Genomic DNA, 16,372 nt, shown 5'->3' with positions numbered 1-16,372 from the left:
AAGTGGAAAAAGTGAAAGTGAAGAGAGTTCTCTAAGCAAACCATTTAAAGTGGTGGCATCAACTATTTCCAAAATAAGTGTAGGCACTGTATACTAAGTTCTTGTTTGACAAACACATAATACATAGGACCTCATATATAGTAAATTGAAGTATAGAAGCATTCAGTTCCTAAAATAGATAGATGATGTTTACTCACTGACTGAACATAATTTGTTTACAGAAAAATGTGATTATCTAACAGTTTGGCAAACTGCAGCTGTTCTTCAGGCTGTTGAAACAAACAACAGAAGCCCTTCTTAATAACTATCAAACATAGTGAACAGTATTCATTATAGTGTGCATGTCTCATTCCTCACATGCATCCCATCTTTCCATTATTATATAGGTTAACATGAGATTATGATGCATCATTGCTGGTTGTACTCTGACATGTTTGTCAGCACGTCTGTAAGTACAGTTTGGGACAACAAACACTGGTGTTGCTTTGAGACAAGGACATCAGGAAGGACATCTGGCAGGCAGGTGTGGGAAACAGGGGCCTGGGAAAGAACAGGGAACCAGCATGAAACAGCATGTAACAAAAAACTTCGCAGATAAATAAATAGAATTATTAGTAGAAACTAATTAGAGGTAGAAACTCGATGAAACAGTCTCAACTCAAGGCCCACTTACTTGCTTGTTCTGGAGCTTTCAACCATCTCACACAGTCCCCATCAGCAGATTGAGTTTGATAAATTGGCATGGAACTGCAGATGTTAAATTTTTCATACTTTTTAGCACTTTTACACCTTAGTGAATTCAAATTGAAGAAGTGAATTCAAATTGCAACTTTAGAAAACAAACAGCAAAAATATGATTTAAATATCTTTTTCTTTGCAAGATGCTCATATTAATATTAAAAATGTTAAATTACAGCATATTTCAGAGGTGCAGAATGTCCTACCATAGAGGATAAAGCATACTCAAAACTATGCATGTGTATGTGTACACATGTATATTAAATAGCATCTTATGACTTTGTGTTGTACATACATATTGTTGTATGTCAGCTGTATGTCATGTTAACAAATCTGTTTTAGCAGTAAAAGTGGCAATATCACCATTACTTGGATTCTTGAATATACTGTATAATGGGAAACAGGGTAATAAAACACATACACACACACACACACACACACACACACACACACACCCACACACCCACACACGAACATGTACAATTACTTTGAAAACTAAGAGAGAGAGACGCAAACAGTTACTAACAAACAAATGGATTAAGTTGTCGTCATCTCTGGCTCCACCTTGTGTACTTGAGGGTCAGTTCATCCAAATCTAAATGGTTAAAACAAACAAACAAACAAACAAACAAACAAACAAACAAACAAACTCAAACAAATCACTAACTTATCTCTTGTGGAAACTAGTTAATCAGATAGTTTTGGTTCTATGTAAGCAACTTTTGAGATATCCATCCCTCAGATTCACCATTCAAATGATATTGAATTTTTTCAAATCAATTTGAATTATTTATACTATGACCATAGCATTAAATAAAAATGACTCATAGCCAGTGTTTTACCTCTGATCATACATGTTTCTGTACCATGTGAATTTTACCCATATTTATATATACCAGACCAAATAATAAAGATGCTTCATTCTGAATTAATACCATTTATTACCACAGGTGTCTTAATTTCAATTTAATCAATTTGAATGTTAATATTTCAATATGATATAACAACACACTAGTCTAACAAGTTATCAAACACTGGCCTCACTCCTTGCAACTTATTTAGTGATCACAAATTGACTTACTTGACTAAAAGTATAGTAAGTGCAGTATTAAAAGTATCATGTATTTAAGTATGAAAAGAAGGTTCTCATCATACAATTGGTCCCTTTTGGTGTCTTCAAGTCTGTCACTAATTTCTGGCCATATATTTTTCATCATCATCATCATCATCATCATCATTATCATCATCCCTGCAATGAACCTTTAATGAAGCCTGTAATGTTCAGTTTTTGCTGAAACTGTTGTAAGTGTTGATTCAAACACAGTTTGTGGTGCTGTTGGATCGTTTTTGCATTACAGCTTACTGAGAGTTGTTTCTTCTAATATTTAGTCTCCCATCATTGGTGTCTATACACATCACACATCTGCAACAATAAAAGACACAGTTCAGGATGTTACTTCAAGACAAGGAATACGTCACTGAATCCATTTCCAATTCCCCCAACTCACTGATATCACTGTTTAAACTCCTCATTAGAAATACAGGCTTTTCCCACACTTAATGAAAATGTACCAGACACACTCTGTATTAATGCTTGACTGAAGCTACAGTAAAATATTTAAATTATTTGAAAAGGATTGCAGATAAATTTAGCTGGGAGTTTGGTATATGTGGGCCTCTCTCCTATTTAATTTTCGCTCTGATATCACATAATATGTATGTGCTGAATAAAATGACAAATTAAAAATCTTGAAAAATATCAAATATAATGGCAGGCCTTGTTTGTGATTTACTGTCGAAGAAAATCTAGCGGCACGCTAAAGGCAGCATATGTCACTCACTTATTTACACAGAAAATTTCATTTAATGGTGTATCATAATTACGTAATTAATCTAAAATCACTTGTCATACCTTGATTGCACACAGCTGACTCCATTAAATGAATTATGTGACTTCTAATGTTGCAATACAGTAAAATCAACATTTTTTAAAAAAAGTATCTATAAATAATCCACAGCAGACGAATCTACTTTAGGTTGTTCATTCTTCAACCACCAGGTGGCACTTAAAGCTGCCAACTCATTACTGTCATGGAGGCTCCAATCATCTTGTACCAAATGAGACAGAAACCTTAAATTCACATGATCTAGTGCACCTACATGTAAGTGTGACAAAGCAAACAAAGCTGTGAAATCAGTTAATGTGAGTTCCCCATTATAAATGTAGATAACTGCATAACATCACAGTAAAGCCAGAGTTGATCTCTTAGTGGAATAAAATGAAAATGCTAATCTTGCTGTACAAATTCATCAACCAATAATGTGTGCAAAGCAGTGAACACCAGGACACAGGATTTTTCCCCAAAAGAGTTTTTGTTTATTTTGATATGAAGCAACTTTCAGTGCATTGTTAATCATCTAAAGCAATGCAATAATAATGGATCCCACAGCTCAAACAGCAGTTATATATAAAAGTTAGAATTAGCATTGTCAAACAATTCACCACAGTTTTTACAGAATTACAGAATCAATGCTGAATAATATTGATATTAACATACATTGGACTAGACTAGACAAGATAGCAGGAGTGTTACTATTCGTGAACAAATTATTTGATTGTGAAACCAAATAGGAGATATTGCATTGAGGAAAATTTAAACTATATTTCTGTAGGACTGATCATGATGGCTAAGCATAGGTTATTGTTAAAGCTATGTCAAATTAGTGTAAACCAACTGAAGATATATCAGCAAGGCAGTAAAGCATGATGTTCTCCATTATTCATGGTGCTCTGTGATCATCTATAAAAAATTTTCTTGTCATTGTTTTAATGACTTACCTCTTTGAGTCTGTGCCATCACCTCAATCAACAAGTGCTATAAGTGCTCTATAATTAATTGTTGTGTGCCTCCCACAAACAGGTTTTATAGTAATCTCAAATGAACCTTTGCAAAGCCCTCATCAAATGCTCTCTTTTGTTACTCTAAAGTACAGCTACTGTGTGCTGAACTGGAAGATACTGGACGTTATATCTTTCAGCCCAGTTCTCAGAGCCTGAGCATCAACATTCCTCAGTGTGCCTCAGTATGGAATCCAAAAGATCACAAACAACAACAAAATACATATAATCTGCAGTTTAGCCTTTATAGAAACAGATCTGACTTGCTCATCTGTGTGGTGGCCACCAGCAGAACTGTTTCCTATGCACTTCAGTCTGGACAAACCTGTTGGGCAGGAGCTGCGCCCAGTGATCAGAGTGAGATTTGTCAATGTCTACAACTGTCATTGTGATTAAATTCACCTTTGTTGAATCATTAATACCAATATTATCAGTATAACCCTGTATTTACCTGATTAGTGATTGTATTTTCATTGCTAAAGTGCAAAAGATCATACTAACATAACTTCAGTAAATATGCATTGAAATACCATTAACTTCATCACAATGACAACATTTTATAATAAGGAAGTCAGACTTGTTACACTCTACAAATTGAATCCTAGGAAACTACAAAGTGTTGCATGCTTTTGACAGACATTTGCTTTGGTTGATCATAGTGGAGAAATTTCCTTGTTACACAATATTGAAGTTTCCATGAAAAGTCCATCAAAAATCTATTCTACAGTATTGAACCGAGGAGTTAAAAAAAGATTCAGGTGTTGGATTTTCACTGTATTTGTCCACATTTGAATAATATCACATCATTTCAAGGACAGAGGAACGAAATGTGTAAAGATCCAAGAGGAAAAGGATTCCAGGACTAATATTTTGCTGTGATTGTTTCGTAAATAATGAACCAACCAGACACTGGTGAGTGTCATGGTTGTGTGTACAGGGCAAACGGGAGGAGGACTCAAAATGCAGACACCAAAGATAAAAGGACATATTTGGGAAAAAGGGCTTTAATAATCAAAATCTGAAACAACAGGCTTACAGGTGGCAAAGGCAGTCCAAAACAGGCAAAGAAGTCCAAAAGGGCAAGGCAGGCAGGTCAAAACCACGTTTTGACCTTCTGCCTACCAAGTAACAACAGGAACAGGTAACAGATAAGAAACAGGAGGATACATGGTGGCTGTAGCGCAAGTCTACAACAAAGCAACATACACAAACTGGCAGAGAATGAATTACAGAGGACTGGTATATGTAGTACTGGGACTGATGGGGTAATGAGCAGCAAGTGAAGACAATTGGGGAGTGGCAACAGGTGAGCAGGTGGATGTACTGGGAACCAGGAAGGAAAGTCCAGGGGCATCTGGTGGACAGGTTAAAAGTTATTTCACAGGAATTTACTGTATTATTTTACAGGGGTTTTTTTTGTTTTTTTCTACATTAAGTGTAAATGCCATAAAAACACAGTAAATTATTTTTATTAAAAATATTCACCATAAAATAAAGGCTGTAATCTGTAAATTAATATAATGGAATATTATAGTTTTTTAACAGGATTTTTCAATTACTTAATGGTCTTGAATGTTACCTTACATTAAATTCTATGAAAATTATTGTGTAATTGCTACTAACAGTGAGGACCACAGTGATATTCAATTAACAACAGCTACTAAATACCCTTGAAAGTCAAATCACTTGCATGTAAGTCTACAGACGGTCGAAGAAACAACAACAGCAACAACAACAGCAACAACAACAACCCCTTCAAGCCTTACGCTATAAAATATTGCTAGAATGCTAAATTTCTGAGATTTTCTTTTGATTTTATAATGGTTGGACTGTAAAAATGTAGACAATGTCCAAAGTAAATATCCATATTTTTAAAATAAATCTCTGTAGAATAACTAATAACTAATGTTTATTTGACGGAGTGTTTGAGAACTTTTGCTGCCAGACTTTTTACCATTTTTTTACGATTTTTTTCTTTTACAGCGTAGAGATAAGATAAAATGAATAATTCTTCTTTTGAATATATGACAGAATTTGTTGAAGGCACGACACACACATCCATTCTCTACTGAATTATTCTCAATTTATACTGATGTGGTGATGATATAGATCACAGTGTGTGAATAGTGCAGCTTGTCTCAGACATAGGATCTAACACAGTGTAGCATGATATCTTCACCAGTAATCATTTCTGAATTAGACATCATCATCATACAATTTGTGCTGATTAACACCCTGTATTTTGGCATTCTGTTAATATTGCTTTTTCATTAAAGACTCATCTTTTTTTGTCTTTTTTGTTGAGCTGAACCCTCCCTGATACAGAGGAACACAGCAGGATCAACAGGTGAAGTGAACACATACAATTTACTATTCTAGTGACCTGTCAATGCTCATTTTAATTTAATACACAATACAAGTCCACTCTGCATGAACGTTAACATGTAGACACAGTACATGCCATCACTGGAAATAAACATTTTCTGATATGCTTTTGTATTAGGCTATATTATATAAATGTATTGAATGTAATACCATCCAGTTGGAATGCCAACTTGCAGTGCATTATTAATCATCAAAAGCAATGCAATAATAATGGGTCCCACAGTTCATACAGCAACTATACATAAAAGTTAAAATTAGTATTGTCAAACAAATCACCACAGCATTTTCAGAATTAGAGAATCAATGCTGAGTAATATTGATATTAATATACATTAGACTAGACTAGACTAGATAGCAGGAGTGTCACTATTCAAGTGTTAAACCAAAAGTGAACAAATTATTCGATCGTGAAACCAAATAGGAGATATTGCATTAAGTAAAGTAAGGAAATTTGTGTTTGGTAGAGTGAAGGGCAGTCATGGCAGGCCTCCTGGCAGGACCTGGAGGTACCAGAAGCTCAAAACAAGAGTCAATAGCAACAGCAGAATAAGCTGTTTGGCATTGGCGGAGAAGATTTGGCAAATTTTTCATCAGCGCAACCCAGATACTCAGCTCTGCTGCTCATCCCACAAATGCATGTTCCTTACAAATGTGGCACCATTTAAAAGGGAAATAAACAGGCTTTCCAATGGTATAAGATTCATTGCCAAGAAACATTGTTACAACAAAGAAATAATCTACCAAACACAAATTTCCTTACTTTTTGTGCTATGTTTATATTTCTGTATTTCTCCATCTGTATGCGTTCATGTACCATCAATCCATGTTACTAACTTGGCTTCTTCCCCAGAGTTTTTTGTGCTTTCTCATCTCGCAGGAAACCCTGGGTTGCAGGCCGAACCTTCCTATGTGAAAAGTGCCCGAGATGATGACTGTTGCACCCAATATTTAAGCAGACCTCCTGATGAATGGCAGCTGTTCGCCCGACTCCCGCAAACCTGTCTCCACTCCTGCAATTAGAACCCACAGAGAGAAAAAGAGAGAGAGACACACACACACACACACACACACACACACACACACACACACACACACACACACACCCACTAGGAGGAGGCAGAAGTGGAGGGCATGACAAGTTTAGGACAACATACAAAACAGATAATACAAACAGTGCTATCACATGCCCACATACTATACACCAAATCCAAGTGCTGCTCCAGTTGCAGTGACAGTCATCAGACAAACTGGCTCAGACAGAGCCAAACATTGCTAAGCCGCAGCTCCATCTCCTTTCACTTTTATCAGTTGAGAATATGATTGATCCCAACATATGATAACAGTATCACTATAAAGTTGCACAATTCTCCTGTTAAAAACATGACAGTCTTTCAAAGTAACAAGTTGTTTAACATGTGAGTTAGGCTTACCAGGATCTTGCATATGATTACTTCCAGTCGTCCCAGTAATGTCAAAAAAACTGCTCCAAATAAAAAATACTAATATATATATATACTTATATAATTATCGGACTCAAGTTAAAATTCTTAGAACACTGGCTCTTTATTGGCAATAACGGGCAGTACATTTACTGGATGCTGGTTGACTAAATGAAATACTTGAATTCAACAGAGATTTCAACACTTACAGGAAATGAAGGTTGAAGCTTAAGAGTTAACATGATCACTTCTCATCTCCCTTCTACCCTCACACTCCATAAATGTGTGTACCATTGAATAAAAAAGTATAGAATTTACCTGAATAAAAGTCAGGTTGAATCATCACATTGCTTAAGTAGGAAATAATGAGTGTAGCCTGATAACATGTTATCAGCAAATGTAAAAACCAACAAAAGCCATTGTTCCTATAACTTAAATCTCCTTACATTTGGTGAATGCACATATGATAAATGTGGTGTTTCTTGGGTAAATTGATTTATTTTGTATTTATTTTAATCTTACCTGCCTGCACAGTGTTTCTTGGCAGATGGATTAACTTGCAGTGTTTGAACACACCCTGTACCTGCAATGGAGATCAAGATGTTGGTGAATGTGACTCCACTGGAAACAGCATTCCTTGTTTTCATGTGTTCTTTGCATAGTGTCTTTGTCTAATAGGATTTGTCTTGATGTGTAGGCTTTGAACTTTATAGGGAAACCATCTATTTCTCTGTCAAGCATGCAGTATATGTAGGTTGGAGCCAGGTTAAGTTAGTGTAAACCAAATAAATATATCATATCTACAAGACAGTATGAAATGTATGTTCTTCATAATTCAACTTATTTACGTCGTTGGTGTTGATTTATATCATGAGCTGTACTAATTGCTGTACTAATTGTTTTAATGACTCCCTCTCATCACTTCAATCAACACTTAAATTCCTTGCAAGAATGCCCACATCAAAAGCTATCTTTTGTGTTTAGGTGCAGCCACTGTGCGCTGGTTACAGGAAGTTATGTTTCATGACAACCCAGTTCTTGATCAACAAACACAGAACCTGAACATCAGCATTCCTTACTGTGCCAACAGAGACATTTATTTGAAAGTGTCAGTATGCAAATCAAAAGATCAAAAGGTCAAAGCTGCTTGAACATTGTGAAATATTGCAATAATACATTTGCAGTACATCAGAGTGTCATGTGTTTGGCTACTAAACACCTGGCCTATGGGAGGTAGTGTCAGCACACTAGGGATCCTCCTTCCATGTTGTTTCAGAGTCTTTTTCCTCCATGAAATCAGATGTCATGTAGGATTTTCAACAGCCATGAAAGGGTGGCAATTTTCATATTTCTTATTGTTGAAAAATCTCATGTGCAGAGACAAACCAACAATGAATTGATCTACTTACAAGTATTATGTGTGTATCCAAAGCCTGATATATCTTATTCCTCTGTGCCATAGACCTGTAGGCTACTACATTGTACATTGTAAATAACTTTAGTATAAAGTCAAATGGTTGTGATATGTAGCACAACAAGCCAGCGAAGCACTGTAAACAGAACCACGTTCCTTTTAAGGAACTACTCTGAATACTACTACTCTTCAGAGACTGAATATCGCTGTTATTACTCTTTTGAGCCATTTCTAAACAAGCTACCGAGCCCAAACTCTCCATGGTGAAGGAACATGTCACCCAGTGTAGTGGTGTGGCTCACTGACATGTTTTTAATAGTTTTTTGAACAGCAATGAAGGTCTACAACACAGAGGAATAAGATACACACATAACACAAAAATAAAGAAAACATAGAAAATCGCAGCCTTATCCTTTAACAATCATGAAGCTGCAATGGGGTAACAGTTGTTGTCTATGCACAGTGTTTTTTTTCTAATCCTGTGTTGTGCTGTGTTCATAGGTGACCTCCAAAACATCACAGAAAGACAGCCTCATGGAGGATGACCTGCAGGATTTACAGCTGGGCTCAATTATTTGTATTAGATTTGTACTCTAATTAACCTTACTGTGACTATTCTGTGGCCTGGAAAAATCTCTTCTTTCTGTTACTTTTCAGTAAATGTGTTTGTTGGATTTTTCTCAAAAATGTCTAACTCTTGGACCTTCCAGATACAGGTGTGATTCCTCTAGCTGATCTTCATTGAACTTATCTGACTTCTAATGGTGCATCATTGTAAATAACTTCCTAAGTCTGTAGGGATTTGTTTTAACATTGACAGGTTTTATATCAAAATATCATAATTGTAATTCAATAAAACCATCATCAAGGAACACAAGATTGTAATATGAGACTCTGCATAAATTCATTTCTTTTTCTTTCCCAAACCTGAAGCCTATTTCAAAGACATTTGTTTGGAGGATTTCATAATTGTTATTCTCATAATTTAGTAGTTTGATAATAATTCAAACAATGAGATTTTTATTTTGTACTTCTTTTATTATTATACTATGTATACAGTTTGTTACTTTCCTTATCGTATTTTTTTAAATTCAGATTCAAGATTCAAGATTAATTTATTATTATCATTTTGCAACACAAGATTGTATAACAAAATGTAGTTTGTAGTTCCTTTATGCTGAAACCCCCCCCCCCCCCCCCCCAGAAATTATATAAATTGATTAATAAATAATAAGTCAGAGGAGTCTCACAACCTGAGGAAAGAAGAATGAACAGGCTGTGGCTGGGGGATATTGTGTTTTAGTATCCTTTAGTATCCTCACTTAAATAGAAATGTTAATAGACTACTGTCTTCCTCCACAGTAAATGACTGATTTTTGACTGTAAAATACAGAAGTCTTCTTCCAGTTGTTTATTCATCAACCACCAGGTGGCACCTCTCCAGTTGATCATCTGCCACCACAGTATTGTAATGAAGGCTTCGATCACTTTGTATGCATACCTGTATGATTTGCCTGTCTGTCATTTTGCTCATGATGTTACTCTGCTGTGTGTTCTGCTGTTACAGCACTTGAGAAAGGCTTTTTCTTTTCTTTCTTATTTTATTTTAATTCTAAATTCTCAAGAACATTAAATAATATCCTTACAAACAAAAAAACAAGAAACAACACTTTCTGTTCAATCAGGGACAAGTGAATGATGGACATGTATAATGGACATATAAAGTTTCAAATCTTAAGAGTGAAATTTGAAAGCACAGTGCTTCATAAACTTTTTTAGACTATGGCACTAGGGATGTGCAAAGAGCCCAGTATTTGTATCTATATTTGTTGAGGCAGCAAAATTATTTATATTTGTGTTTGTATTCGAATAAAAGAGGAGATAGGTGTAAAAATCCAGTTTTTGTTTTTATTACACTTTTAATTTTAGAATATTAAAGTGTTAATGAATAAACTATCTTACGAAGGAGGTCCCCACATCGGGTCTCAAACTCCAGCCTCCCAGATCATAGACGACTGTGCTGACTACTGAGCTTAAACCAAACGCATTGCAAATGCACAGACAGGCCTCTACTTATTTATACACCCAGAACACAGAGACAACACAGCATGTAATGTGTAGAGAAGAACTTAAATGGTGATTCTTGCTTTGCACTTTTCATTTATTGCCTATTTTTACAACCTAACTTTGTGGGAAGGAGAAGGGGAACAACAGGTTATGGAGAGTCCCTTGACAGGACTTTGCTTGTGTCAGCAGCTAAGCTTTACCTCTGGGGAACACCCCAAATTCCAGGAGTGATGTCCAAATAAGGAAATGTGCGTCATATAGCAGGTGGATGTGACTCCCCTCATTGAGACTTGCTGATAGACCTAACAGCGGAGCAGAGGAGAAAAACTGAGATAGCAATGTAATCGACCTGCATGCTGGTATTTGACATGTTTTTTCTTCTTCCTGAAAACAAATAATTTTTAAAATATTTGTACGAAGTAAATGTTTGTAAAAAAAAAAAAAAACGCTATTTGTGCTTTGCCGAATAACATATTTGGATTCGGGCACACTACTACATTGCACACCATTAAAGGAAATTTTTTTGTCATGGCACCCTGAGCCACCAGACCCCCAATATAACTTGCACCTCTATGTACGCAGAAGCTTATTGGTTTTAATAATTTCATATAATCTGCTAAGCAGTGAATACAGGAAGAATTTTCACACCAAAATAATCCTAATTATTATTTGACCACAGCAGGAACAATGCATAAAGTGTACATGTTTAAAGTATAAAACAGCATATATTGTTTTACATATGGCAATATAATTCATAGCAGAATGTCATGAATTTACACAACACAGTCTCAAATCAAAATGTAAACTGGGTTGGCAGGCTAATAGAAAAGAATCGGCCAAAAAAAACCAAACAAACAAACAAAAAAAACATAGGTATGTCACAATTTTAGAGCCGTTATCGTGAAACTAATACATTTTGCACTGTGGATCAATGTAGCTATTATACATTTTGATGAAGTTAAATAATAAAGGCTCATTCTCAATCACTTGAATAAAAACCAACAGTTGCTGTGCAGATCTACAGATAAATAATTTTGCTAAAAAACAACAAGAATTAAATACATCAATATGTTAGACATATTTCTTTAATTTTCTTCAATTAAAATGAGCTTATATTTGAGATGTAAAATGAAAAACAAACAAACAAAACCCCCCAACAGGTTTTGGGCATATAATCATGTGAGCTGTTGATGTGGAGAGAGAATAACCTGCAGGTCTGATCCACTGACTGGACGTCTATTATCTTGTTTTCATGTTTACCACGATCAGATCAGAGAGCCACATCACACAAATACGAATTATGGAAGGTCTAACACTACAGTGAATGTGCGCAGACAGTAGCAGACAGTGAGAACACCTTGCACTTTTTACTTCCTTTTTTTCCTTTGTTGATATATTTTGTTATAAAAGTTTAAAGACTGATAAGAGTGAAAATCCACAATTATGTAATGATAATATTGGTTATGAAGCTTCTTTGTGCCTATATGGTCCATAGATGTAGGCCTACGTACCATTGGATTAAATATGATTAATTTACGTGAAGAAAAAAGAATTAGAGTCCTCACACAACTGGAATGAAGAATGAAGTAGAAAAGGAAGAGTAAAGCCTGTTTACATGCTGTATATTAGCAATTGTAAACTAAAACTGAGGACATTGTTTGTATAATAAGTTAAATCTACTGATGTTTGGTGGATGTACTGTATTTCTGGAAAATGTGATGTTTCTGGGCTAAATTAAGTAAAGATTCTTTATCTTATCTGTTCAAAAACTGACTCACTGAACCCTCCTCCATGGCAGACAGATCAAGCTGTGGTGGTTGAACACAGTCTGTAGCTGTAATGAAGGTGAAAATGTTGGTGAATCTTTCTCCTGAATTCTTTCTAAGCATAGGACATGTTGGTTAACACTATGTCAAATTAGTGTGAACCAATTGAAGATATCATATCAACAAGGTGGTAACGCATGATGTTCTCCATAATTCATGGTGCTCTGTGATCACCTATAAAAAATTTTCTTGTTGTTTTAGTGACTTACCTCTTTGAGTCTGTGCCATCACCTCAATCAACAAGTGCTACAAGTGCTCTATAATTAATTGCTGTCTCACACAGAAACAGGTTTTATAGTAATCTCAAATGAACCTTTGCAAAGCCCTCATCAAAAGTTCTCTTTTGTTACTCTAAAGTACAGCTTCTGCGTGCTGAACTGGAAGATACTGGACGTTATATCTTTCAACCCAGTTCTCAGAACCTGAGCATCAACATGCCTTACTGTGCCTCAGTATGGAATCCAAAAGATCACAATTAAAAAAACACGTAATCTGCAGTTCAGTCTTTGTAGAAACAGATCAGACTTGCTCACTTGTGTGGTGGCCACCAGCAGAACTGTTTCAATTTGGACACACTCTTTGATCAGGGTGAGATTTGTCAATGTCTACAACTGTTATTGTGAATAAATTCACCTTTGTTGAATCATTAGTACCAATATCATCAGTATAACCCTGTATTTATTTGATTAGTGGCTGTATTCATTGAAAACGTCTATAAAGAGCAAAAAATCATACACTTAACTACAAACATAACTTCAACAAATATGCATTAAAATAGCATTAGCCTTATCACAATTACAACAGTTTATAATAAAGAAGTCAGACTTGTTACAGCCTACAAATTGAACCCTAAGAAACTACAAAGTGTTATATGCTCTTGACAGACAGTTGCCTTGGTTGATGGAGGGCATTTGAAAATTGTGTCTCCAGTAAGGTCCTGGATATTGAAAATAAGTGAAATATTTTGATAAAACCTCTGGTATCAGGAGGAATAAGTGGTATCCTAAATGTCCCTCTCAAGCTTATAAATGTGTTTCCACATAAAAGGTTGGATGTGTTTATTTATTATTTTTTAATGACATATAGTAAAATGAGCCTACAGACAACATGTATTTCTTTACTCCAATCAATATTTCAGAGGCTGGGACGCACATAAGTACAGATAATAAGCTTCTTCAGCTGCTTCTTCATTATGGATGTTTATTTTCCTAGAGTTAAAACAATGCCTTTAACTATGTGTATTTATCTATGAAGGGAACAAGGAAGGACATTGTACACTATAGGACACCAGCTACCCCACATAGCATGTCTTGTTTTATTCATAATATCTCAATGTCCATTAGTGGTAGAGATCTCAAATATTGGCACAAAATTAATAAAAGACTGTATTTGAATAAAAAAATAATGATTGATACCATATGGATGCAAAAAATGCATACTTTTGATGGTTCGGTCATACTGAGAACATGTTTGTCTTCGATCCTACAAAGTTTGATGAGGCTAGGAATAATACTTTTCAAGATATTAATGTCAAACATGGCTTCCCAGATAATACCTTTTTGAGAGTTTAAAAATTAAAAAATATCAAGGGCCAAAAAACAAAATCTGAGATCATGCTGCACTTTCCTGGATTCTGTCTGATTTGATACAGAATAACCCACATGTTGTATGCAGTATGTTTACATTTAAAACAAATATACATATACAAAAACCTAATTGAAATGCCATCCATTTTAAAGATTATATGAACCCACGTTTGTATTGGCCATGTAATATCCATCACAGTAATATCCATTGGACAGTGAATGTGATACTGACTTTGCTAAACAATAAGAGTTCTGTTTTATAGCTCATTCTAACTTATATTAAATGCAAAACACACTTTACTCCCTAACATAAGGAGTAAAACCATGATGTCTAAAGCAACATATTCCTTTGGCATTTAGCTTAAAATAACATGAACTATGTGAGTTTACATTCTGGACACAGAGGTAACTTGTACATATTCTTGCCAAAGTCCGCCCAGCATGGTGGCTAATTAGCAATTAGCTTAACTCATGATTAGCGATTAGCATGCTAATAAACATTAATTTGATAATTAAGACTTTACCATAAGACAGGTAACACATTTCCCTAAGACAGACAGATGTTACACATCTTAAATATGAATGTCTATGACTTTGTCTATGACTATTTAAAAACGACAATAGTCTCAAAACCAAATTTGCCACCTGACTTAAATTACATTTAGGATAGGATTTCATTTATGTTCAATGATGTTAGCTGAGCTGACACATCACATAATAAGACAAAGTTACAAAAGAAAATTCTACATTACTAACTAGTTAAATATCTGTTTCATACCTCTGATCTGTTATTCCCTAATCTGTTAACACAGCCAACGGCGAGTGACAGAAGCACCGTTGCTGAATGCACAAACATGACTTTACTATAATTTAACCATTTACTCTTCCTCGGCCTGGTGGGTTGGTCAAATGGCTGTGATTGGCTGGATGGCTGTTCAATTAATCTAATTTGACCAATAGGTTTTTTATGTATGAGAAACTCAGTTTCGTTTCATCAATGACTTCCTCAGGAAAAAGTGGGGGGGTGGGATTATGTTTCTGTGAAAGTGCGGGTGTCACAATACCTCTAACACCCACAGCTGTGACGCCCCTGTCCATTACATCCACTGGTTGACCCTTTCCTTTCTAGGACAGTCCAATATGGCCAAACAGGTTAATTTCAACTTGTTTGACATACAGTCAGCCACCATTTTTGAATTTATAGTACACAGTTTTTTCCCCAATAAAAGAAAAGACTCTAATAACACAAACTCTGTCTAATCCAACCCAGGTCCTGCAACAAATTCTTACTTTGTGAAATTTGGGTAGATTGTGGATTTATTTATTAGTTTGTTTGCTTATAAGGGACTTTGCACATTACTCAACACTAATATTTTAACAACAATGTAAATGTAAATGTGCCAGGGTTAGCTCAACAGTTAATTTGAAACCACCTTCATGATACAAATTGACAAATCAACAAATTGATTTAACACCTTGTGCGTGGTAGAGTTGCAATAAAAATAAAAGGAAAAAGAAATGGGCAACATGTATCACAACTCTTTGACCTAACAATTGTAAACAATCAGACAGGTATAAAACATTGTAAACAAGTTAGAGTCAATCAATAAAAAACATACTTTATGAGTACATATCTAAGTAGATTTTAGCCTGTATATAAAGATGGTCGTAGCGAGGTGTGACGTCACCCATTGGTTTGCATTTGAGCCAGTTTGAAGCCCAGAGTTGCAGCTCATGATCAGTGCCATCGTTTCTGTTTGGAGCGAGGACCTTCCAAATAAGGAGCGTCTCAGACCAAAGCTAACATTAGCTCTTTTGGCTAAATTGTGCTAACAGGGCAGGTATCGCAATCAAGTAACTTAAACTTACCGAAATATTGCGACAATCGTCTGACTCTGTACAAATCCCGGAGCAGGGGAGAGCAGCAGGTGAGCAAATTGTCAATCACAGCTGTCAATCAATGACCACATGGCAGACATCAAAGCTACTATAAGTCTTCTAATGAAGCAATAATTTCC

The 16,372-nt window shown here is 35.4% G+C and overlaps 1 long non-coding RNA gene across 1 annotated transcript; it reads right to left on the bottom strand.

Moving 5' to 3' along the window:
* Nucleotides 1-6,969: 6,969 nt before the first annotated feature.
* On the bottom strand, nt 6,970-15,240 carry LOC122981868. Its single transcript, XR_006403352.1, has 3 exons — nt 15,133-15,240; nt 12,721-12,776; nt 6,970-8,044 (listed from the first exon to the last, which is right to left on the bottom strand). It is a non-coding gene; the product is annotated as an uncharacterized LOC122981868 (long non-coding RNA).
* Nucleotides 15,241-16,372: the final 1,132 nt, after the last annotated feature.

Source organism: Thunnus albacares, chromosome 5, assembly GCF_914725855.1.
Source record: "Thunnus albacares chromosome 5, fThuAlb1.1, whole genome shotgun sequence".
NCBI lineage: Eukaryota > Metazoa > Chordata > Actinopteri > Scombriformes > Scombridae > Thunnus > Thunnus albacares.
The sequence above is the reverse complement of the archived record's forward strand: the minus strand, read 5'-3'. Positions and strand labels throughout refer to the sequence as shown.